The sequence below is a fragment of the Paramisgurnus dabryanus genome, chromosome 8, assembly GCF_030506205.2.
Source record: "Paramisgurnus dabryanus chromosome 8, PD_genome_1.1, whole genome shotgun sequence".
In the NCBI taxonomy this organism is placed as follows: Eukaryota; Metazoa; Chordata; class Actinopteri; order Cypriniformes; family Cobitidae; genus Paramisgurnus; species Paramisgurnus dabryanus.
The window spans coordinates 24,312,012-24,335,565 of record NC_133344.1 but is presented as its reverse complement, the minus strand read 5'-3'; the positions used below and the strand labels follow the sequence as shown (position 1 = coordinate 24,335,565).

The 23,554-nt window shown below is 45.2% G+C and overlaps 1 protein-coding gene across 6 annotated transcripts in view; it reads left to right on the top strand.

Annotated features, from left to right (window-relative positions):
• The window catches only part of sez6b (seizure related 6 homolog b), a 236,344-nt gene that overhangs the window by 18,262 nt on the left and 194,528 nt on the right, over nt 1-23,554 (top strand). The gene's annotated exons all lie outside the window — the stretch shown is intronic.

Here is a 23,554-nt window from a genome sequence, read left to right as displayed (position 1 = left end):
AAGTCAGCGGCTGAATTGTGATAAAGCACACAAAGAATGGACGACAAAACAATGATTTTTTTTTACTGTACGTTCTGATTTTACGTTTATTTATAGCAGTAAAATTTTGATTCTATTTAAAGCTGGCATCTTTCTGGATCTTGCTTTTACTTTTTCCTTTCTGAACTAGCTGTAACTTCTTTCATAAAGTCAGATCACTAAATCTTAAAGCAGATTTAAAAATAGATATATCAAAAATGTGATCATGTCTGCTGAGGTGAAACCTTAAGGTTCAACAGGTTTTGTAATTTCCAATTTCCAGTGTGATTGAAGTAAAGTTAAATTTTAAAGTAAAATGTTGTATACTGTGAAATTTTCAGATCTGCTGCTCTGTTTTCATATTTGCCTTTCACTTATGTTATATAGGGGCAAGGAAGTTTCATGCCCTACTATTTTTTTCCAGAAAAAATTAAAATAGATTTATCACACTTAAATGTTAAACATTTGTAATATAGTTCTAGACAAATCCATTACCAGGATAAGTTCTTACTGTATCTTCAGTGCAGTTTTGAATACTTTTACCTTTAGTTACAGATTTACATGCCTGAATGTAACATAAACGTATCTGTGATTTTTCCTGGTTTCCTGTTTTCACAGTTGTTTTTTAAAATTTGCAAACATTTTGAAGATTAAAAGTGCACAAATTAGAGCTCATAACATGCGTGATCACAATTTTTTTTTTATTATAACTACTTTACTAATTTATTCAAACATAAAATATATTAATAAATGCTTAAATATGTAATACACACATCGCATGGACCACAAACGTGCCATAGTCAGCAAAAATGTTTTGTCTTGCAAATAATTGTCACTTAGAAACTAAATTCTCAGAGCTGTTTTTATCCTATACCTGTAAATTCCTATCACAGACATTTTTTTCCATCTGTGAGCAAAACAAGGGATAATCTGTTGTTTGTGAAGCATTACTATGTCTTACATACTGTAGTATAAATACTGTATGTGGGATGCACAGCACTCAGTTTTACTATTGTAATTCTATCCAATCAAGTGACATATTTCTTTAAAAAGAAATCTTCCGTACGATTGACTAGAATTTTGTACATCAGTGTATTTTTTTATTGATAGGCATGGCTCATATTTACACAGTTTTGCATGTAGGCGTTATTTTCACAATGTGTTACACCAGTCTTGATTTTAGTTCTTTAATAATAGAATCTTTAGACTCATCTGTCACTTCGTTGCAATCATGTCACAATCCACTCATAATATATTCTGAAAAAAATCATTTGCAAATGTGAAATCCTTCATCGTTTTAGTTGACAGCATTTAAATTGCTCCTCATTAACTGATTGAATTAGGCAAAGCTTTCTTGTTTTGCCTTTTCCTTTGTCTCAGTCGCATATAATCTGTCTTTACTAATTGCAACTTTTGCTTTATTGGTTATTGATTATGTACAGTATTGATAAATAGATTTTTTGGACCTTTTGCTTTAAGAGATGCACGAGAAATTGATTTCTAATAAGTCACCTTCAGGGCGTAAGATCCATGGCTGCGTTTTGAATGGTTCTTTACCTTGAAAAGCACTCTAACTAATGCGCACCTCCATCATTTCACACCATGCATAAACAACATGCTATTACTGTGTAAAGTACACTCTTAAAAATAAAGGTCTTTACAATGCGTAGAAGACCCTTTTCTGTCTAAATGGTTCTTTAAAGCACCTTCAACATCTAAAGAACCTTTCTGTTTCCCAAAAGGTTCTATAAGGCTAAAAATGATTCTTTGGATTCTAAAAATGTATGAAAGAAATTTTATGGTTTAAAGAACCTCTGTGAAGAACCTTTCTAGCACCTTTATTTTAAGAGTGTATATTTATGCAAACATGCAGGTATCTATCTATCTATCTATCTATCTATCTATCTATCTATCTATCTATCTATCTATCTATCTATCTATCTATCTATCTATCTACCTACTTATCTACCTACAGTACCTACCTACCCTCAGGCAGTGTGTGCATTCAGACATCTCCCGCCTCTACTGAGAGCATGAAAGTGCATGAAAGTGTCAGTGATGGCTTGATTTAACCACCATGCCATTCAACTCAATGGAGATCAGGCCTTGAAGTGGGTGAATTCTACAGTTTGACTCCATTACCTGAAGCACCATAGAGGCGGGGTCATTCCCATTTCCTCCCACTCTAGCTTATCCTGCTCGGAAAAGCTATCACAGTAGCACCCTGTCCTTTAGTATCAATAATATCACTCAATAAGCAGTTCATCAGTGCCCTATTACCCTTGTGTGTCAAGCTCGACTGTGCTCGAGAAGAAAGATGGAGAGGGAGGGTGATTGTCAGCTTGACCCCTTGACCGCTATGCACAGACACTCTGGTTCTGGCAGGGCTATGAGGCCTTTGCTCTCCTAGTCTTTATTACGGACCTGATAAATGAGTCGGGCACTGGGCTGGATGGCCTTCCAGAGTCACACTGGCAGGCCCGGTACTTCTGTAATGCTGATGAATGGTCAACTGGGACGCCGCACAGCAGACGAGCACTGTTGGGAGAAATCTGGATGCTGCCAGGATGCCCCCTCACCTCCCACCATAAAACTGGCACGTTCTTGTACGCTTGTCCACAGACCATTTAAAAATCTCAACTAAAAACAAACTGCATTCATTTTGTGCTTCATTACTCATTCTTACAGTGATACAGTAACTAAGCTACTTCAAGATCATTTGAAGTTTTTTCATGGCTGCCGTATCGGAACATCTGTGTAATCGAGATGATCAATGACTTTGTCAGGCACCCAGAGGCCAGATGGTAAAGATGGAAAAATACAGAGTTAAGATGCAGAGATGAGATTAAAACAACATGATTAGGCAATATATGGATGATGTGAGGCCAAACTGTAGCCCTGCGAATGTCTAATTATAAAACTCGTATTTTATTTGAAAATCCTTTGCCGTTCGTAGTCTAGTCTTTATGTTTGCTCTTGACCTGAATATGCCATAGTCTATATCGTCCTCCAATTATTCTCCATGCTGTTTTGTAGAGCAACACATGCACACACACACACATTGAAGCATCCTAAATAATTAAGGAAGGAATTATGCTTTTGATCATAAAAAAAAACATTACCTTTAAAACAAATGGGAGACCTTGTCATTGTGCTTGTCGTAGTGCTCACATCCTTTAAACTGCTGTGTATATATGTTTGTCTTTATGGTCAGTTTTACTCACTGCCCGAGGCAGGAGCGTCGGGTGTAATGTTGCTTTATGTGCTTGTCTTGCCCCTCCATAACTCAGCCAGCCCTGTTTTTAAATCACATTTTAAAGAATTCTAGGAAGCACATTATAGTCCACAATTTAATTCAGTCTTGTCCTTCTACAGAAAATGAATGGGTAGAAATTGTCGATGAGAGCATGTTTTATAGATTAAACCTCTTATTAAATAAATCCAGAGTCTCATCGGATCTGATTGAATCCCCTCTCCCACCTTATCCTTGCATACACATAAACACAGGGATTATGTTTGTATAGTTTAACTACACAGTGCATATTATTTAAAAAAACAGGAAATACAAATTTATTACAAGGCCGATTTTTCGTAATATAAAAACAAAAATGATGCATAAAACGTTCAAATATTTTTATAGATACACTGGTTCATAGCTGTCACTGAGGTGGTACCCTTTCAAAATTTAAATTTTTGCACATGAAGAGTTAATATTAGTACCTCAGAGGGACATATTGGTACCAAATATATACATATATGTACCTAAAAGGTACACATTTAGATCTTTTTAAAGGGTACTATCCCGACAGCTAGGGTCTATTTTTTGACCATTATTTGTCTGACAGTGTACTGTATCATGTTAGATGATGTTATGATGCTGATGCTATGCTTACTTTGAGAAGAAGTGACCTTCGAGTGAGTTCAGGCCTAGACATAAAGTGCGTCTTTACTGCTTTTTCAAACCGAGCTGAATAGCCCCAAATGTTTTGAGCTACTGATAAACGACAAAGTCCCTTTATTCCTCCCCCTCCTCCACCTCTCCCTGTCTCCTCTGCCGAGGAAAAGCAATTTGCTCTTGGTGATCCGATGCAATCAGTTTTGCTTCATGGCTTTTGGAAAAAAGTGAGGGGAAAAAACAAACAGAAAGGAAAAAAACTTGCGAAAGCGGACATTACTATTAATTAAACCGCACGCTCCCGAGTACCGACGAGCGTGCGCTGGAACCGGAAATATTCAGCACCTGTTTTGTGATTACCAGTGATTAACCTATTGCAGTGTGCTTAGACTCTCATCAAGAGCTATTCAGCGCTCCCAGACCTTCCTTCAACCCTCCTTTTCAGAACGTTTGCCTGAAAATGAGTGTTATTGTGTCTGCGCCTCTGCCCCTCCTTTAGGACAGAAGTTGTGAAGCATGCTTTGACAGTTCCCAGGTGCGGAGGGGATGGTAAAGCTGTAACATTTTCTCTCTCTCTCTGCCAAAACAGTCTCTGAGGCATGGCTGATGTTTCCACAACCCTGTGAGGTGTGCATCCCAATCGTTTTTTCTGGAGCGCCGCTCCTCTCGGGTTCTGTTCTTTCTCTTCACAAAACCTTTTCCGTTTTGCCATGTGTATATTCGCCTTTTCGCCTCTCGCGCTCGCTCTTCATCTCGCACGAGAGCTCGTCTGATGCGCTAAACATCTGCGGCGCTCAAAGGCACCTGCTTGCCCCCTCAGCCTCTATATTCCGACAAGCCTCCACTTCCATTGCTGTTTTTTTTTTAAAGCTGTTATTGAACCGAAAGCTCATGTCATCACATGATTATGCAGTTCACCAGCAGGGCAGGTTATGATTGGCTACCTCCCATCTCTGTCAGTACTACTACCCTGCATTTATATTTCTTCCCATAAGCAATGCACAGTTAGGGTTCCACCTAAGCGAGCCAGACAATGTTGGTGACGTCCGTAAGTGGGATGTGGGACGTTAGCAGCACGCTGTTGATGTGTAACTCATGAGGCTATACAATAAAGGCTTTCAACCGACTTGTGCACACAAAGGCTGGGAGTGGATAGAAGAAAGCTGGTGGATATTCATTACAAATCAATGGACCAATCTCCCGTGCCATCGGCTGGTGTTCACCTCTTTAGAGCTGTTGTCTGGCCATCTCCATTTAGCTTTTTATGGGTGATCTATAACATTCCTAAAATTTGCAATGTTTCTCACTGCAGCAAATTTACTGCAACAGCAGGCTTGCGTTGTGCTGACACTACTAGTGTTTTTCATGTGTAACAAATCAGTCGTGATTATATTGAAGCGTAAGAGACCATATTGAGGATTTTTTTTAAAGGTCCCGTTCTTTCTGTGTTTTTGAAGCTTTGATTGTGTTTACAGTGCGAAATATAACATGTGTTCATGTGTCACGTGTATAAAAACGTGTTTTTCACACAATTTGCTTATCAGTTTCACTGTCCTCAAAACGGGCTGATGTTTTTTTTTGTTTCATGAAGTACCTCCTTCAGAAGTACGTATCGAGTTCTACTTGTGTAGTTTGTTTAGTGTGTTGTGATTCGACAGCAGCTTAGCTTGCCTTTAGCTTAGCTGGCGACTCACGTATTCCTGTGGGCGGAGTTTCAAAAAATTTTCTACTGACGTCATTAAAGCAGGAAGTAGAGGACTGTAGTCCACACCGGCCATTCACTGTAGCTTTGAAAGGCGAATTATGTTAAAGAAAATATATCGCATGGCAGTGAACTTTGAGCTTTATAATTTTACAGGTGCTCTAACAGCAACATTACACACTTACTAGGGTTTACAAAATGGGATCATAAAGAATGTTACCTTTAATATCAGCCATAAACTGTACATTTCTAGAAGCTGCGCTTACCTAACAAAAAAAAGTTGCAAACCTAAACAAAGACCTTGCGCTGGTCCGCATGCTAGGTGTATATATAGGACAGAACACATTGCTGGGTTAAAAATTACCCAATGCTGGGATGTTGTTACCCATCCATGGATTGTAATTGTAATAACCCAGCAGTTGGGTAAAACTGACATTTGCATAGAATTGCTCACAAGCAGCAAAAATAAGAGCAGTGCCTTCCAGCACCGCTGCATTGTGCCGTGCTATGACCGGTTAAAATGTGTGCTGATATGCAGGTGCAGGTGGTGTAAAAAAGTCTTTAGTGTTAACAGTATTTTTGGATTTTTCTCTCTTCCTTGCCTCTGATATCTGCAGGATTGACCCAAACCTCTACTTCACCTTGCCTTGCCTCATCACTGTAATTATTCACACTGATGTGCGCTGAATGAGGTTATCCTCCAGCCTGTGTAAAATTGATGCAAAAACTAGCAGTTGATTTAACATGCATGCAGTGACGCTGTGATCATTTTTCACGTTGTTGGCATTACAGGTAGGTGATGTCTCAGCAAATGCATCATGGCTGCCAGACTCTGTACCAGTGGTCAGATGCGTACGTGTATGTCTCCCAGACCTGACTTTAAATCGATCCGTTAATCAAAGGAAAAGTAAAGTGAAAAGTGAATCAGCCGCTTCTCGTACCTCATGGATTGGCAGATCTGTATGCCTGGTTAATTGGTCCTGGCGTTTGTGGCGCTTGCAGAACCACAGGCTCTCCGGCACAATTAGGCCTCCGACAACCTTTCAGTCCCTTCCTTGCGTTTGAAGTGCCAGCTCCCATCTAGAAACTACTTTATCTAGAGCGTTCCTCAGCAGGGTGCAGCAGTCGGAAAGATGGCAGGTAATCACCACCGGAACGCTTGGAGCGGAGCAGGAGTGCATCCTTGGTTTCTACATCAAAGCTTTGTGCCGAATGTCTCATGTCATACAGTGTATTTACGTGCAAGGTGCCTGAAGAATAGCAATCGATATTGTGATGATCCAAATCAAGCTATAATTTTGGGAGACGTCTTATAGAATATGCCGACACAAATTTCCATAAGTTGTCACTCACTAGGATTTCAAAATGTTGGATCATCTGTGCCGCATGAATGATACATTATTTGTCACATTTTACTTGAGGGAGGATTAGGGAGGGGGATTTGCATTGAGATAGCATTGGTGACGACAGACCTTGGAGTAATTTCCTTCCCATTTAGCATTTACCATAAAGTCCCTCATTCTCCATAAAACACTGATTGATGGCTTGCCAGGGATTGGGCCTAGCATGCACCCCCAGTGCTTAAGGATATTCAAATTGCACAGTGGCCTTGCTTTTACGGGCCTCGCACAAGCAGGATGATTTAAAGGTGGTAGCGAGATGTGCTTCAAGGCGCAAAATATTGAACACCATCAATGATGGAGCAACTAAACAAAATGACTGTCAGTTAAAGCAAGATATTATACAAGCTAAACCCTTCTACTTGTGCATGTTAATGGTCACTGCTCTTATCTGCATCATTTTAGTGAATCAAATCTCTGAATGCATGACTCTTTAAGTGTTTATGGAACGTATTACATATTTAAGTATTCTGTATAGTTTAGTGTTTTAACTTTTGCCAGGGTGGAAAATGGATGCTAGCACAAGTCTGCGTAGGTTTTGATTTCATAAATGGTACAGTATACTTAAAACCATTTTTTTTTTCATTTAAAGGTGCTGTGTGCAAATTTTAGCGGCATCTAGCAGTGAGATAGCAACAAATGCCGAAAGGCGCCTTTCCACGGCACACAACATACGGAAGCAATTGTCGGAGTTTGCCCCATAATGGCAGTCATAATGAAGTTTCAATTTTAACATAACATGGGAGAAAAGCTCATTCCAGTGCAAGAGGCTTCATTCTAATATTTACCATAGTGGAATAAATAAGTGAATGCAAAAAAATGAAACAATAAACAGCTATGAATATATGACAAAGACTGCCAATATTTTTTGGAGAGATGGAGACAAGATTAAAATAATAATGTACACATATTAAATTAATAATGTATTACTTATCCGTAATCAATTGTTTTTTTTAAGGATTCAAGTGTTACTAATAAAGTTAAACAAAAAGGAATAATTATTTTAACCTCACATACAGTTTTTGATTGGAATACACTGAAATACATAACTTCCCCTCGGCATATCGCATGCGGTGTAGTCGCACAAGTTCAACGCTCAAAACAAATCTGAAAATTACGCTTCCGCAGATGGTCTGCGACTCTCCATAGGAAATAACGACTTCGGTTTATCGGCTGTCGTTTGTCGTGTGCATCTCGAAAGTTAAAACTCTAGCAAAAACGACATGTAACCAAATGTAAGTTTATTTTGGCTAGAAGTGGATTACTCATCATAGCCATACTATATTGGGTCTGTTGTTAACCTAGACTATAAAATGACTATTGCTTGCTAAGTTGTTATGTCACGGGGTGACGATCTTTCAGGGCGGAACCAAAAGTTGAGGAAGTTTTGGTTCCGCCCGGATGTTTCCGTCCAGACCGGAAAACGGAAACACCGGACATCCGGCAGATTCACGGAGGCTGTAATCAGCCGATTGGGCACAGCTGTGCCTAGTTGAAGAGATCGCCTGGCAATTGGATGATTATAGTACAGAGAGGAGTATATAAAGCACAGTTAGAACACAGTTAGAGTGCTTAGTGTGTGCTGGGAAACGGAGCTGTGCTCATTGTTGGACGTGGTGGCTGTCTGTGGTTCTCTCTCTCTCTCGTTGCAGTCTTGATTGTGGATCTGCTGGAGTAAACAGGAAAATCCTATGGGTAAAAAGGAACTTGTTCTAACCAATATTGAAGGAGTAAAGCAGGAAGAAAATTGACCTTCTGGTACAACGTAAACAAAGGCTATTCGCCGTGAGTATACCCTTTTTGTGTGGAGTAACTGGCAAAAGTTAACTTGTGTAACTATTGGAAACCTCCAGGAGAAGGAGGGCGGCCCTACCCCTATAAGAGTGTGGTGGGCGAGCCGTTAGAAGTATAACTTCACACAGCCACCGCAACGAGACTTATTGTGGTCGTATTTCCCATCGCCTTATCGTAGCCCAAGCGCAGTGGAGGACACCGGGCGCTTCCCTTGTTGTGGTGCACTTATAGTGTGGTGAGTGAGACTGTGTATTAAATCCTTTTCACGTTTGGAGTGGTGCTGTGTATATTGCTGTGGGTTGCTGTGTGTCTTGTAGACGAAGCCCCGCATCATCCATTTTCTTCCACTGGGCAGAGGACGGAGAGGCCAACGACTACAGAAATCACTGTTACTATAAGTAGTGTGCTGTTAGAGTGCGAAGGGACGCAGACTAAGAGCTGTCCGTGACCGTGAGTAAACCATTGGAGAACATTTTGTGGTGTGAACTTACCTGTGTCTGTTTACGTCGCAGAGTTAGAGGCGAAAGGGTCCGCCGCCCCGTGGTCTCTACGAAAAGGGCGCCCCCGTCTAGGAATCGATCGGCCTATGGGCATTGGAGATAGGGCAGCGCTCGACCCGGTGAGGTGGTGTGTGACCTTCGCCCCTCTGTTGACCTACGGAGGAGAACCATACCTACCCAGAAAGCTGTAAACAGCAGAGCCGGTGAGGAATACTCGAAGTCTCAGCAACAGTGTCTTTGTGTTCTAGCGGCCACCTGTGGAGAGAGAGCAGAACGAGAGTGAATCATTGAAGAGCAAACTGTGAACGTGATACCTACCCAGAAAGCTGTAAACAGCAGAGCCGGTGAGAAATACTCGAAGTCTCAGTAACAGTGTCTTTGTGTTCTAGCGGCCACCTGTGGAGAGAGAGCAGAACGAGAGTGAATCATTGAAGAGCAAACTGTGAACGTGATGCCTACCCAGAAAGCTGTAAACAGCAGAGCCGGTGAGAAATACTCGAAGTCTCAGTAACAGTGTCTTTGTGTTCTAGCGGCCACCTGTGGAGAGAGAGCAGAACGAGAGTGAATCATTGAAGAGCAAACTGTGAACGTGATACCTACCCAGAAAGCTGTAAACAGCAGAGCCGGTGAGAATTACTCGAAGTCTCAGCAACAGTGTCTTTGTGTTCTAGCGGCCACCTGTGGAGAGAGAGCAGAACGAGAGTGAATCATTGAAGAGCAAACTGTGAATGTGATACCTACCCAGAAAGCTGTAAACAGCAGAGCCGGTGAGAATTACTCGAAGTCCCAGTAACAGTGTCTTTGTGTTCTAGCGGCCACCTGTGGAGAGAGAGCAGAACGAGAGTGAATCACTGAAGAGCAAACTGTGAACGTGATACTTACCCAGAGAGCTGTAAGCAGCAGAACCGGTGAGCAATACCCGAAGTCCAAGTAACAGTGTCGTTTGTGTCCTAGTGGCCGCCTGTGGAGAGCAAGGAGAAACAATTGGAGAACAGACTGTGTAACGTGATACCCACCCAGAGAGCTGCAAGCAGCAGAGCCGGTGAGAGACACCTCAAGTGTAAGCTAACAGTGCTTTTGTGTAGCAGTGACTATCTGTGGGGCATAAGGAGAACGTGGACGGACGTACGACAGGGAACGTAAAGGCACGTGGGGCGAGGACCCCCTGCCGGCCCAAGGAAAGGTACACCGACAGTGGAGATCTTCCTTACCAGTCACACCAAAATTATTCTGCCTCCAGGACGGAAGAAGGAGGGCGCCACGGTTAGCAGGGTCCAGGCTGGAGTCTGACGTTTCCCGTTCTCCCCCAGCTTATGGTGGTTGGCACCCTTGCTGCCCTTGGCCTGTCTGCCGTGGCTGCAGTCTCCCTGGAGGGAGAAGAAGAGGCCTATTAGTTTTAATTTCCCCTTTCCCCAAATTCCCAGTTCTTTTAAATATTTAAACTAAATAAAGCTTGTTTTAAATTTTACTTACCTGTTCCCGTGTTTGTCTGGTCATTGGGTTGGCTTTGGGGACCTCCTCGAGGTGGGAGTTGCAAAGGGGCGTGGCTTTAGAGTAAACAGCCAGCCCCTGGTGGTGACAGATTTTGGCGTAGTCGGCAGGGCCCCACCTCGAGTTGAGTAACCAAGGTCACCCAATGACTGACAACACGGGGCCTGCAGCCCCACCCCGTGCCACATCTATTATCATGGGAAGCCCATGGATCCAGAAATATGGAGGAGCAGAGTCGGAGGTACGACTGACCGAATGGAAGGCCCAATTAGAGTACTTGGCCGACTTGCAGGGCCTTAGCGCCGCTCAGCGGCTCCAGTTTGTGTTGAACTCCCTAGAGGGAGAAGCACGGCGAGAGGTACAAGCCGCCCCCGAAGCAATCCGAGCCACCGCCCAGACTGTGTTCCAGTTCCTTACTGAACAATATGGCGACCATACCCCCGTAGCTGTCCTCCGTTCACAATTTTTTAATTGTAAGCAAGGCCCCCGACAACCTATTAGAGCTTTTGCCCTCAGGCTGCGAGAGCAGTTCACTCGCCTGCAGGCCCGACGAGATCATGGGCTAGGAGACGGAGAGACCTTGTTACGCGACCAGTTCCTCCTGGGGATGAAAGAGGGCCCCGTGAGACAAAGTCTGAGGGTCCAGTTTCGACGGGACTCCGGGCTTACCTTTGAGGACCTAAAGAAGGAGGCACTGGCCTTGGAAGGTGATGAGGTCGAAGTAAGTGAAACCCCTGTATGTGCAGCCGTAAGTGGGAACACCGCAGCACCACCTGAACACGCAGATTGGAAGCAAGCCCTCAGAGTAGAATTGTTGAAAGATGTCCGAGAGCAGATGTCGGAACTATCTAAGGCTCTTCTGGGAGAACTTCGTCAAGGTAGGGCGCAAGAGGAACCGAGGCCGGCACCCCGAGAGCGAGTCTACTCTGAGAGGGGCCGAGAGCCACCGGGGCGCCCAAACCGTTTTAACCGGCCCCGCTTTGAGTGGGATGACCAAGGGCGGCCAATCTGCAATCGTTGTGGAGAACCAGGGCATTATAGCCGTCAGTGTGGGCCTCGCAGGGCATCGGAGGGGGGTTTTTAGGACGACCGGCCACAGTGGGTCGTGTGGCCGGGACCCCTCGAGGAGACCCGGAAAGACGTGATAATTCAAGAGGCCAGATGGTGGGGCATAGCCCCATGGCGGAGGTGAAGGTATGTGGTAAGACGGTACAGTGCCTGGTAGATACAGGCTCTCAAGTGACATTGTTTGCCGAAAGTCTCTCGCAGGAAGTATTCGGGAAGCAGAGAACCCAAGGAGGAGAGGCCCCCTGGCTGACGTTGCGGGGCGCCAACGGCTTAGAGATTCCTTACATTGGCTATCGGCTGACGGACTTAGAAGTGCACGGGGTGTTAGTCCCCCAAAAAGGGGTGATCATCGTGGAAGACAGGTGTTTGGGAGTCCACCGAGCCCTACTAGGGATGAATGTGCTCTCCGAGTGTTGGGAGGAGTTATTTCGGGCTAGGCCCGGCCCTAGGATCTCCCCTGTTGAGAGGCCCCTATGGGAGCGAGTGGTCGCCGACTGTCGTCGGGTCCAGATGACCCAGGTCCGTAGAAGCCGGGAAGAGGTAGGAAGAGTGATGTGTCGCTATGCTTTATCTATCCCCCCTAGGAGTGAGGCCATGGTGTGGGTGAGAGTGGCCCCCCGAGGAGTTGGCCCCGAAGAGTGGGTATTGGTTGAACCCCACGCTGATTGCCCCCAAGTGGAAGTAGCACGAGGCCTAGCGGCGGTCCACCGGGGGAGGGTCCCTGTAAAGGTTCGAAATGACCACCCCTACCCAGTGCACTTACACCGACACCAGCGGCTGGCCCGACTCACGGGGGTTGCACCCCATCAGGTGAGGGAAGAGAGAGATGTTAGTTTCCGTCAGGTGTGCCCCACTGTCATCGAGGTGGCCCTGACGCAGATGGAAGCCCCCTCAAACAACGGGGAGAGGGACATGCCGAGACACCTGGTAGGTGAGTCCCTGCAAGGGGAAAAGCTGGAACAGGCGCAGACACAACGACTCCAAGCCCTCCTTCAGAAATGGCAACATGTGTTTGCAAGACACGAGGAGGATTACGGATGCACTAAGGTGGTAGAACATCATATTCCGACTGGAGATGCAGGACCCAGCAGGGAGAGATACCGGCCGATCCCACCCACTTTATATACAGAGGTACGCTCACTATTGCAGGGCATGCTGGGGCGGGGCATCGTCCGAGAAAGCAGTAGCCCATGGGCAGCCCCCATCGTACTGGTGCAGAAGAAGTCGGGAGCTTGGAGGTTTTGTGTGGACTATCGTAAGCTCAACCTGGTGACTAAGAAAGACGCTTTTCCCCTACCCCGGATCGAAGACTCCCTTGCGGGTCTCACGCGGTCTGCATGGTACTCCACTCTGGATCTGGCCAGTGGGTATTGGCAGGTGCCAGTGGCCGAGGCCGATAGGGAGAAGACCGCTTTCACGACCCCGTTTGGACTATTCGAGTGGGAACGGATGCCCTTCGGGCTCTGCAACGCCCCAGCCACGTTCCAACGTCTGATGCAGCGCTGTTTGGGAGGTCAGTTAATGGAGTCAGTCTTGGTATATCTAGATGATGTAATTGTGTACTCCCCAGATTTCGATTCCCACCTCCGGCACCTCGAAGAGGTTTTCCAGGCAATGGAGAAATATGGGCTGAAGTTGCAACCCGATAAATGCCATCTGTTGAGGCGAGAGGTCCAGTTCCTGGGTCACGTGGTCAGCGCTGCTGGGGTGGCTGTAGACCCTGGGAAAGTCTCTGCAGTAAGAGATTGGAGTGCGCCCAAGACTGTGAGGCAAGTACGTTCATTTCTGGGGTTTGTGGGATACTACAGACGGTTCATAAAAGATTTTTCCAAGATCGCTAAGCCACTTAACCAGCTGCTGGTCGGTACAGGGCGGAACCGGGGACGGGGATCACCCCCGATTGACTGGGATGGGTCCTGTGAGGGGGCATTTCAGAGATTGAAACAGGAATTGTTACAGGCTCCTATCTTAGCCTATGCAGACTTTACTCAACCATTTATCTTGTATACAGACGCTAGCAACCTGGGGTTGGGGGCGGTCTTGGCTCAACGACAAGCGGGAACAGAACGGGTGATTGCTTACGCAAGCCGAAGCCTCCACCCAGCTGAGAAGAACGATGCAAACTACAGCTCATTTAAACTGGAACTGCTGGCCCTGAAGTGGGCCCTGAGCGAGAAGTTTAAGGACTACCTCTGGGGTGCTAAGGTAACGGTGATTACAGACAATAATCCTTTGGTACATTTACAGACAGCGAAGTTGGGAGCTGTGGAGCAGCGCTGGGTGGCACAACTTGCCAATTTCGAGTATCAACTGCAGTATCGGCCTGGGCGAGAACACACGAACGCGGACGCCTTGTCCCGATTGCCAGAGGCGGACAACCCCGGTTGCCGGGGAGGCAAGGAAGAAGAAAGCCAGAGGGAGGGCTATCTGATAGGGGCCGTGGAGGCCCCCGGAGGCCAGCAGGAGGCGGTACCGGAGAATTGGGGCTGGGACCCCTGTCGGTGGAAAACGAGGCAGGCCCAGGATCAGGATGTGTGTCAGGTAAAGATGTGGGTGGAGCAGGGCCGACGGCCAACAGCGTCTGAGAGGCTGACTCAAACAGAGACGGGAAAAAGACTGCTGGGACAGTGGGACAAGCTGGAACTACAGGAAGGGGTGCTTTGCCGGAAGGTTAGTGACCCGAAGCTGGACGAAGAGGTGCGCCAGATCGTGGTGCCCGCCGATCAAGCAGCAGCCTTGGTGTCCGCCTACCATGATCAGCTGGGGCACCAGGGACAGGAACGGACAGTATCGTTGCTGCGCAGGTTTTTCTACTGGCCGGGGCTGGAAGCGTCAGTACGCAGCTTGGTCCAAGCTTGCCCCAGGTGTATGTTGTTTAAATCTCGACGAGAGGCTCGAGCGCCGATGGTGCCCATACATGCCAAAGCCCCCCTCCACATCATGGCGATGGATTTCCTGACACTGGGCCGGCCACAGGACCGCTATCCGAACATCTTAGTAATCACCGACCTGTTTACAAAATACGCATGGGCAGTTCCCACCCTTGATCAGACGGCAAACACCACCGCAACGGCTCTATGGCGGCACGTCTTCCAAACGTTTGGATGTCCAGAGTTCCTGCACTCAGACCAAGGGGCAAATTTCGAATCAAAGGTGATCCGAGAATTATGCCAGCTGTATGGGTGCACGAAGACCCATACGACGTCGTATCACCCTCAAGGAAATGGCTGTTGTGAGAGGTTTAATCAGACCCTGTTGGGGCTCCTAGGGACCCTGGACCAACGGAAGCAGAGCGATTGGGTGAGTGCTCTACCGAATCTTTTGCAAGCTTATAATAACAGCGTTCATAGTACGACGGGGTATGCCCCCACTTATCTGATGTTCGGCAGACATGTGCGGATGCCCACGGACCTGGTCTTGGGAGTGGCCGCTGGCCAAGAGGAAGGGAGCGTGACGGAATGGGCAGGGCGCCACCACCAACGGCTACACTTTGCTTACGAGCAGGTATCCCAGAAGATACGGGCTACAGGGGAAAAGAACAAGCGGCTGTACGACCGGACGGCCCGGGACGCCCCCTTGTTACCAGGAGAGAGAGTCTTGGTACGAGACAATCGGCGGCAAGGCAAAGGAAAGCTGAGTGACCGTTGGGAGCCCACCCCGTACGTAGTCTGCAGGCAACAGAGGCCGGGACAGCCGGTGTATACCATCCGGCCGGAAGGAAAGGCCGGCCCGGAACGTGTGGTGCACCGAAACATGATTCGCCCTTGCCCAAATTATCCCGAGGTCGCGAAGGAGGTAGTGGCAGAACCGGCACCGACGGCCCCCTGGATGGAAGGATGGGCTGTGGTACCAGGCCTACCCGTGGCAGCACCACCCCCGGCCGCCCCAGTAGAGCCAGAGCTAGCACCTGAGCCAGTTGAACCCCCGGCCGCCCAGAGACAACCAGAGCCAGTACCAGCGCCAGCTGAACCCCCGGCCGCCCAAAGACAACCTGAGGTTGTGCCCGAGCCCGCCGGACCTGACTCCCCTGTGAGGCGCTCCCAACGGGAGAATCGAGGCCGACCCCCTTCCCGTTACGGTGAGTGGACTACTCAAGGACATTCCAGGGACTGGAATGCATTGGCGGGGGAGGATGTCACGGGGTGACGATCTTTCAGGGCGGAACCAAAAGTTGAGGAAGTTTTGGTTCCGCCCGGATGTTTCCGTCCAGACCGGAAAACGGAAACACCGGACATCCGGCAGATTCACGGAGGCTGTAATCAGCCGATTGGGCACAGCTGTGCCTAGTTGAAGAGATCGCCTGGCAATTGGATGATTATAGTACAGAGAGGAGTATATAAAGCACAGTTAGAACACAGTTAGAGTGCTTAGTGTGTGCTGGGAAACGGAGCTGTGCTCATTGTTGGACGTGGTGGCTGTCTGTGGTTCTCTCTCTCTCTCGTTGCAGTCTTGATTGTGGATCTGCTGGAGTAAACAGGAAAATCCTATGGGTAAAAAGGAACTTGTTCTAACCAATATTGAAGGAGTAAAGCAGGAAGAAAATTGACCTTCTGGTACAACGTAAACAAAGGCTATTCGCCGTGAGTATACCCTTTTTGTGTGGAGTAACTGGCAAAAGTTAACTTGTGTAACTATTGGAAACCTCCAGGAGAAGGAGGGCGGCCCTACCCCTATAAGAGTGTGGTGGGCGAGCCGTTAGAAGTATAACTTCACACAGCCACCGCAACGAGACTTATTGTGGTCGTATTTCCCATCGCCTTATCGTAGCCCAAGCGCAGTGGAGGACACCGGGCGCTTCCCTTGTTGTGGTGCACTTATAGTGTGGTGAGTGAGACTGTGTATTAAATCCTTTTCACGTTTGGAGTGGTGCTGTGTATATTGCTGTGGGTTGCTGTGTGTCTTGTAGACGAAGCCCCGCATCATCCATTTTCTTCCACTGGGCAGAGGACGGAGAGGCCAACGACTACAGAAATCACTGTTACTATAAGTAGTGTGCTGTTAGAGTGCGAAGGGACGCAGACTAAGAGCTGTCCGTGACCGTGAGTAAACCATTGGAGAACATTTTGTGGTGTGAACTTACCTGTGTCTGTTTACGTCGCAGAGTTAGAGGCGAAAGGGTCCGCCGCCCCGTGGTCTCTACGAAAAGGGCGCCCCCGTCTAGGAATCGATCGGCCTATGGGCATTGGAGATAGGGCAGCGCTCGACCCGGTGAGGTGGTGTGTGACCTTCGCCCCTCTGTTGACCTACGGAGGAGAACCATACCTACCCAGAAAGCTGTAAACAGCAGAGCCGGTGAGGAATACTCGAAGTCTCAGCAACAGTGTCTTTGTGTTCTAGCGGCCACCTGTGGAGAGAGAGCAGAACGAGAGTGAATCATTGAAGAGCAAACTGTGAACGTGATACCTACCCAGAAAGCTGTAAACAGCAGAGCCGGTGAGAAATACTCGAAGTCTCAGTAACAGTGTCTTTGTGTTCTAGCGGCCACCTGTGGAGAGAGAGCAGAACGAGAGTGAATCATTGAAGAGCAAACTGTGAACGTGATGCCTACCCAGAAAGCTGTAAACAGCAGAGCCGGTGAGAAATACTCGAAGTCTCAGTAACAGTGTCTTTGTGTTCTAGCGGCCACCTGTGGAGAGAGAGCAGAACGAGAGTGAATCATTGAAGAGCAAACTGTGAACGTGATACCTACCCAGAAAGCTGTAAACAGCAGAGCCGGTGAGAATTACTCGAAGTCTCAGCAACAGTGTCTTTGTGTTCTAGCGGCCACCTGTGGAGAGAGAGCAGAACGAGAGTGAATCATTGAAGAGCAAACTGTGAATGTGATACCTACCCAGAAAGCTGTAAACAGCAGAGCCGGTGAGAATTACTCGAAGTCCCAGTAACAGTGTCTTTGTGTTCTAGCGGCCACCTGTGGAGAGAGAGCAGAACGAGAGTGAATCACTGAAGAGCAAACTGTGAACGTGATACTTACCCAGAGAGCTGTAAGCAGCAGAACCGGTGAGCAATACCCGAAGTCCAAGTAACAGTGTCGTTTGTGTCCTAGTGGCCGCCTGTGGAGAGCAAGGAGAAACAATTGGAGAACAGACTGTGTAACGTGATACCCACCCAGAGAGCTGCAAGCAGCAGAGCCGGTGAGAGACACCTCAAGTGTAAGCTAACAGTGCTTTTGTGTAGCAGTGACTATCTGTGGGGCATAAGGAGAACGTGGACGGACGTACGACAGGGAACGTAAAGGCACGTGGGGCGAGGACCCCCTGCCGGCCCAAGGAAAGGTACACCGACAGTGGAGATCTTCCTTACCAGTCACACCAAAATTATTCTGCCTCCAGGACGGAAGAAGGAGGGCGCCACGGTTAGCAGGGTCCAGGCTGGAGTCTGACGTTTCCCGTTCTCCCCCAGCTTATGGTGGTTGGCACCCTTGCTGCCCTTGGCCTGTCTGCCGTGGCTGCAGTCTCCCTGGAGGGAGAAGAAGAGGCCTATTAGTTTTAATTTCCCCTTTCCCCAAATTCCCAGTTCTTTTAAATATTTAAACTAAATAAAGCTTGTTTTAAATTTTACTTACCTGTTCCCGTGTTTGTCTGGTCATTGGGTTGGCTTTGGGGACCTCCTCGAGGTGGGAGTTGCAAAGGGGCGTGGCTTTAGAGTAAACAGCCAGCCCCTGGTGGTGACAGTTACATACTGGAGTTCTGTATTTCACATCTTTTTTTATTTCTGTAAAAACAAACTTTGTCAGGGATGGTATATGTAATAAATATTAATGTAACATTCCCCCTTACTGATTTGCTGACATGCGGATTATAGTTTATTGCTTGGACAGTTATTCAGCCCCTTGCTAAACAAATTCTTTGGCCTGTGCTTAGCAAAATAAAATATTTTAAGGTGACATAGAATGATTGAACGGAGTATTTATCCTTGTTCTGTGATGTGACATGTAGACAAAAAATGTTTTGTTTGTGTCTGTAATGCCTTAGAAGCTTCCTAAAAACCTCTCTCAGATAGCTCTATTAGGGTGGGGGATTTTAAACAAGTGGTTTTGCACCTATTTGGCTCCCCCTACTGGCTTAACTTGCAATCTCATTAATGATTGGCTGACTTTGCTGCCACTCAAAAAATGTAGCCAATTATTTTAAAGTTGAGGGGCAGTGAGATGCCTGTGATGTCATAAGCATCAGTTTTTCAGATTGGGCCGTTTTCTGGCTGACATTTCTAAAAGAGGAATTTCTATGAGACTGAGATGTTTAGCATGTCTAGCACTTTTTGTATGTTTATGAATGCGGGTAGACTACCATTATTCAACAAAGACAAGGTAAAAATGGTTTTTCATTCTCTGTCCCCTTTAAAAATCAGTGATCAGATCTGAAAAAGTGGTCAGTTATAAGTGAAAGAGTGATTTGTATCCCTTCCAGTTGTAATGGTTGCTATGGTACATTCCTGCCTTGACCGATGTGAAAGATAATTCATCTGCACAGAGACTGTATTCACAACCCTTTAAAACTAGCTCAGTGTAAATACCTTGCAATGTCTATTTTTGTTCTTCTGTAAGTCAGAGCTCTTTTCTCCAGACAATGTAATGAGCATCCTATTGCAGATTGTTCAGTGGAGAGAACCGGTCCTGCGGTGCTCCAGTCCAGTTAATAAACTTAGCAAATGTGGAAACCTCACATCCAGCCCTTAAGAGTCGCAGACATCGGCATAATCAGGATGAATCATGCAAATCCGGTGTATCCGCACAGGACTCGTTCGCGGTGAATCATTCTGCTCATTATTTACCTTTATTGACCATTATTTCTGCGGTTGGAAACGATGCCACGTCAAACCGAAAGCTTAATAGATGGTGATGTAGGGTTTAGAGAAGCTAAAGAAAGACAAATATACCTGATATTTTGTTTAATCACAAGCAAACTATTCCCTTCAAAGTGCAGTTTGTGTAATAAAAAAAGAAAAAAGCTTTTAGGCGTTTAAATAAAGATAGCCTAGATTTATGCTGCAATTGGCTTTAATCTCACGATTTTTCACTGGTTTTCTCCCTCCGAGGCACTGTGTGCTAACAGGCCTGGCCAAAGCGTTCTGTCTGCTAGTTATGATTTTAATGATTAAAGCTGAACGTGGCTTTTGCTTGCATACCCTGCCAGAGTTTTTTTGCCGGAAATATGCTGCGCTCAGAATAGCATGGTTTTCATGCTATTTACGAGATTGCAGGAAATGGGTGAATGGCATTATTTGCCCCTTACTGAGGGCACATTAGCTCGACAGGCAGTGAAGTTTGTGAAGGAGCAGATGCCAGACTGGAATCGAGTAAATGCACTGCACTGTACAGCCAGCTGCAAGCCCTGATTGAAGCCCTTTTCGCTTTTGAGCACTTATTCATTAATTGATTGATGCATTCAAACGCAGCCTTTCATTTCGAGCCCCTTTTCCGCTTCCACTGTGCCTGATATTTGAATTGGAAGTGCGGATCCAGGAGTCAGACATTGGAGCATTAGGAAGTAGGTATATTTTTAAAATATAAATGTAAGGAAAAATTGCAATTTAAAAGCGGAAAAGGAACTGTTTGCTCTATAAATAAGGGCTTTAATTGCAAACCCTCTTGTGTTCAGTAAAACAAGACCCTTTCATTCTCTTCTCAGAGTAAAAAAACACAAAATGGCCGACGCTTTGTGTGGCGCTGACAGATCCGGATTGCACATCACAGCTCCTACAGGCTTTTAATGAATCGAGGGAGACCAGTGATGGTCACATTGATTACCTTTGTCATCCCATTCTGTTCACATTTCATTGTGTTAGTGGCCGGCAGCTCTGGGTTTTCATCTCGCATGTAATGACATACAGTTTGAAGACTTGCCAATCAATGTTCTCGCTCTGCTTTTCAGAACCCACAATATTTCTCACTGTTAGTTGTTATAGGTCATTGAAAAACTGTGAAATGACATTTGCTATAGCTGTGTGATGAAGTGGCGTTGACACTAATCACTGCATTAATATTAATCCCAGTGTTTGCCATTTATATTCCATTTTTTTTTGCCTTGGCGAAGGTGTAATTAATGCCTGGCTGGGAAACAGCAGGCTTTGGTGGTATTTCCTGTGGGTGTAGTTGCCCTTATGTGGGAGCCATTCATGTTCCACTGAAATTTCCGCTGTTTAGCCCTTGGGAAGTTCAGCGTTGAGGCAGACGTATAGATGGTGCATATTATTGATAGACCCAAACTGGCTCTTGTGTACTGTGCTGTTCTAGCGGCTGATCAGATTATACTGTACCTGGAAGGTTGATTTAAATAAGAATCAATATCCAGGGTCCAGATAATCCGTTCAGAGTTGTATGAATGGTTTGGTTTCATAATATGCGGGCTCATGATTGAATTTAAGGGGGAAAATGGGAAAATCTGAAAAGCGGGTTGGCATCTATTTGCACTTTGTTTTGTATTTGCTGATGCAATAATATTGAACAGTGTGCAATGTGTCAGGATGACAGCAATGAAAGCGATCCACTTAGTTCTAGGGACATTCCTCTTAATAAAATCGGCGAGGGTGATGCATCTTTTCACACAACATGCCACAACTGACACAAAAATATAGAGAGGCATTATTAAAAATGACGCTATTAAAAAACAAGAGAGAGAACGGCTGTGCAGTCGGGAGAGATGAGAAAATAGTTTTGTGTTTTTGAAATGTCCTTGAGTCTGCGTGCTTTCTAGATTTTTTCCAGAGCTTATAATTGGCCGCTATTTTGACAAATGTCTCCAGACACAAAAGACTAATCAAAGATTTCTTTGAAATGGAAATGTCACAAGTCATATATTGATCCGAGTAACCTATTATTTCTTGTTTGTTTCAGCTACAATTTTTGAAGTGTGCCCTCATTTTTGTCATGGGTGAACGAATCTCATGAAACTCATGTCTGAGTCATATTGCATCCCAAAATAAAAAATGTTTTGCTTATAAAAATTAAAAGCTGTTTTTATGAACATTCATCACGATCTTATTAGAATTTGTTCCTATTCTATGGGATGGCTAATTCATATGAATTCTTACAAAGTTAATTGTGCAAAATTTCGAATTAATACAAATTAGCCACCTGGTAAAATAAGAAAGAATTTCAATGAGATTGCGTTATACATGTAGTTTACTGATGCTGTATTCATAACATTCTACACGATACAAAAAGAATCAATCTGATTACAGTAATGTAATATACTTTGTATAAATGCACTTTATACCGTATACAGGGTTTCCTGTATGAAATTTGTGAATCTGGGGGGGGAAATTTCAAGGCCCTGGGAAGTTTTTGAAAACATACATACATAGATACGGGTCATTGAAAGTGCTGAGGGTTTTCTGGAAAAACATCCATATTATTCCCTGTATATTGAAGGATAATATCATAAAAAAAATGTAACTTTTTATGCACACATGCTAAACTGTTCACTTTAAATGCTTCTGTATGCGAATGTTGATTCATACCAAAATGCTTTTTTGCCTAGTTGTGTTTGACACATGAAAACGTCTCTGTTTACGTATGTAACTGTTGTTCCATGAGAAGGGAACGAGATGCTGCCTCTCCCTTGCCATACTTCCTGCGTCCCTGTAACACCATCTTTGGCAATATTTCAGATAGTGATATACTTCCTGGTTCCAGCGTCACCCTGTCTTTGTCGTTAATATATGATATGTGATCTACACATTCAGACGCACTTATCCCTGGAGGCGTCCCCAAAGTGTCACCGCATTGACACAGCACCAGTTCCTTTGAAAGGGAACTGTAACAATGTATCTGAAAAGGTAACACAATGTAACCTTGCTCTGACTTGAAATGTGTCCCCACATTTAGTCCTGGAATTTGAGGGTATTGGACCTGGAAAGTAACATTTGTGCTGAAATTGTCCTCCATGAATAATCTTGATCAGATGGCGGACGGACCTACCTGTTAGACGCCGTTTGTTTAAGTCTATATATTTTAATGTGGTTTTTATACATTGCATCATATGAACTGAACTGGATGCACGTTTAGATTTTTACAATGAAAGAATTGTCATATTTGGTTTGCACTATGTTAAATGACTAATGAAATCAATGTATCAATGAATGTTTATTGTGCAATGTAGTGTGTTTGTGATGCTTATTTATGCAACTTGATGTGTTTGCGAGTTTGTTTGAATACAAATTTGTTGTTCTAATATAGTTTTCAAAGTGCTGGGAGTCGATGCATGATGTATGAAATAAAGATGCTGTTTGAATACATTGTCTTGTATGGTGAATTAAAGGAAACTTCATGCATAAGTTCAGGCTTTCGGATCCAATGGGTTGTTACGCTTATTTTTGCCCAGAAGATGACATTTTGTTTTGATATTTTCTACAATTTCTTATTTTGGGATGAATTGTGACCTGGCATGTTTTTGAAAGGCTAATGTAACGTGAATTTGCATAACACTGCACTCAAACCAGCAAATTTCCGTTATTCAAAAAATTGTGGAATTTTGGCTTATTTGGCTAGAGCACGCCAGCAACAATATACCTAATGTATTTTTCCACACAAACCAAAGAAAAAGAGTTTCAGGAATGATTGACACATCCCTGTGTCTAAATAAATCAGCCATATTCCAGCAGTGTTATGCATTTTGACTGACATGCCATCACTCATGAGTTAAATAAAGGAAGACATTCAGGGTATGAAGGCGCAGTATGTGCAAAC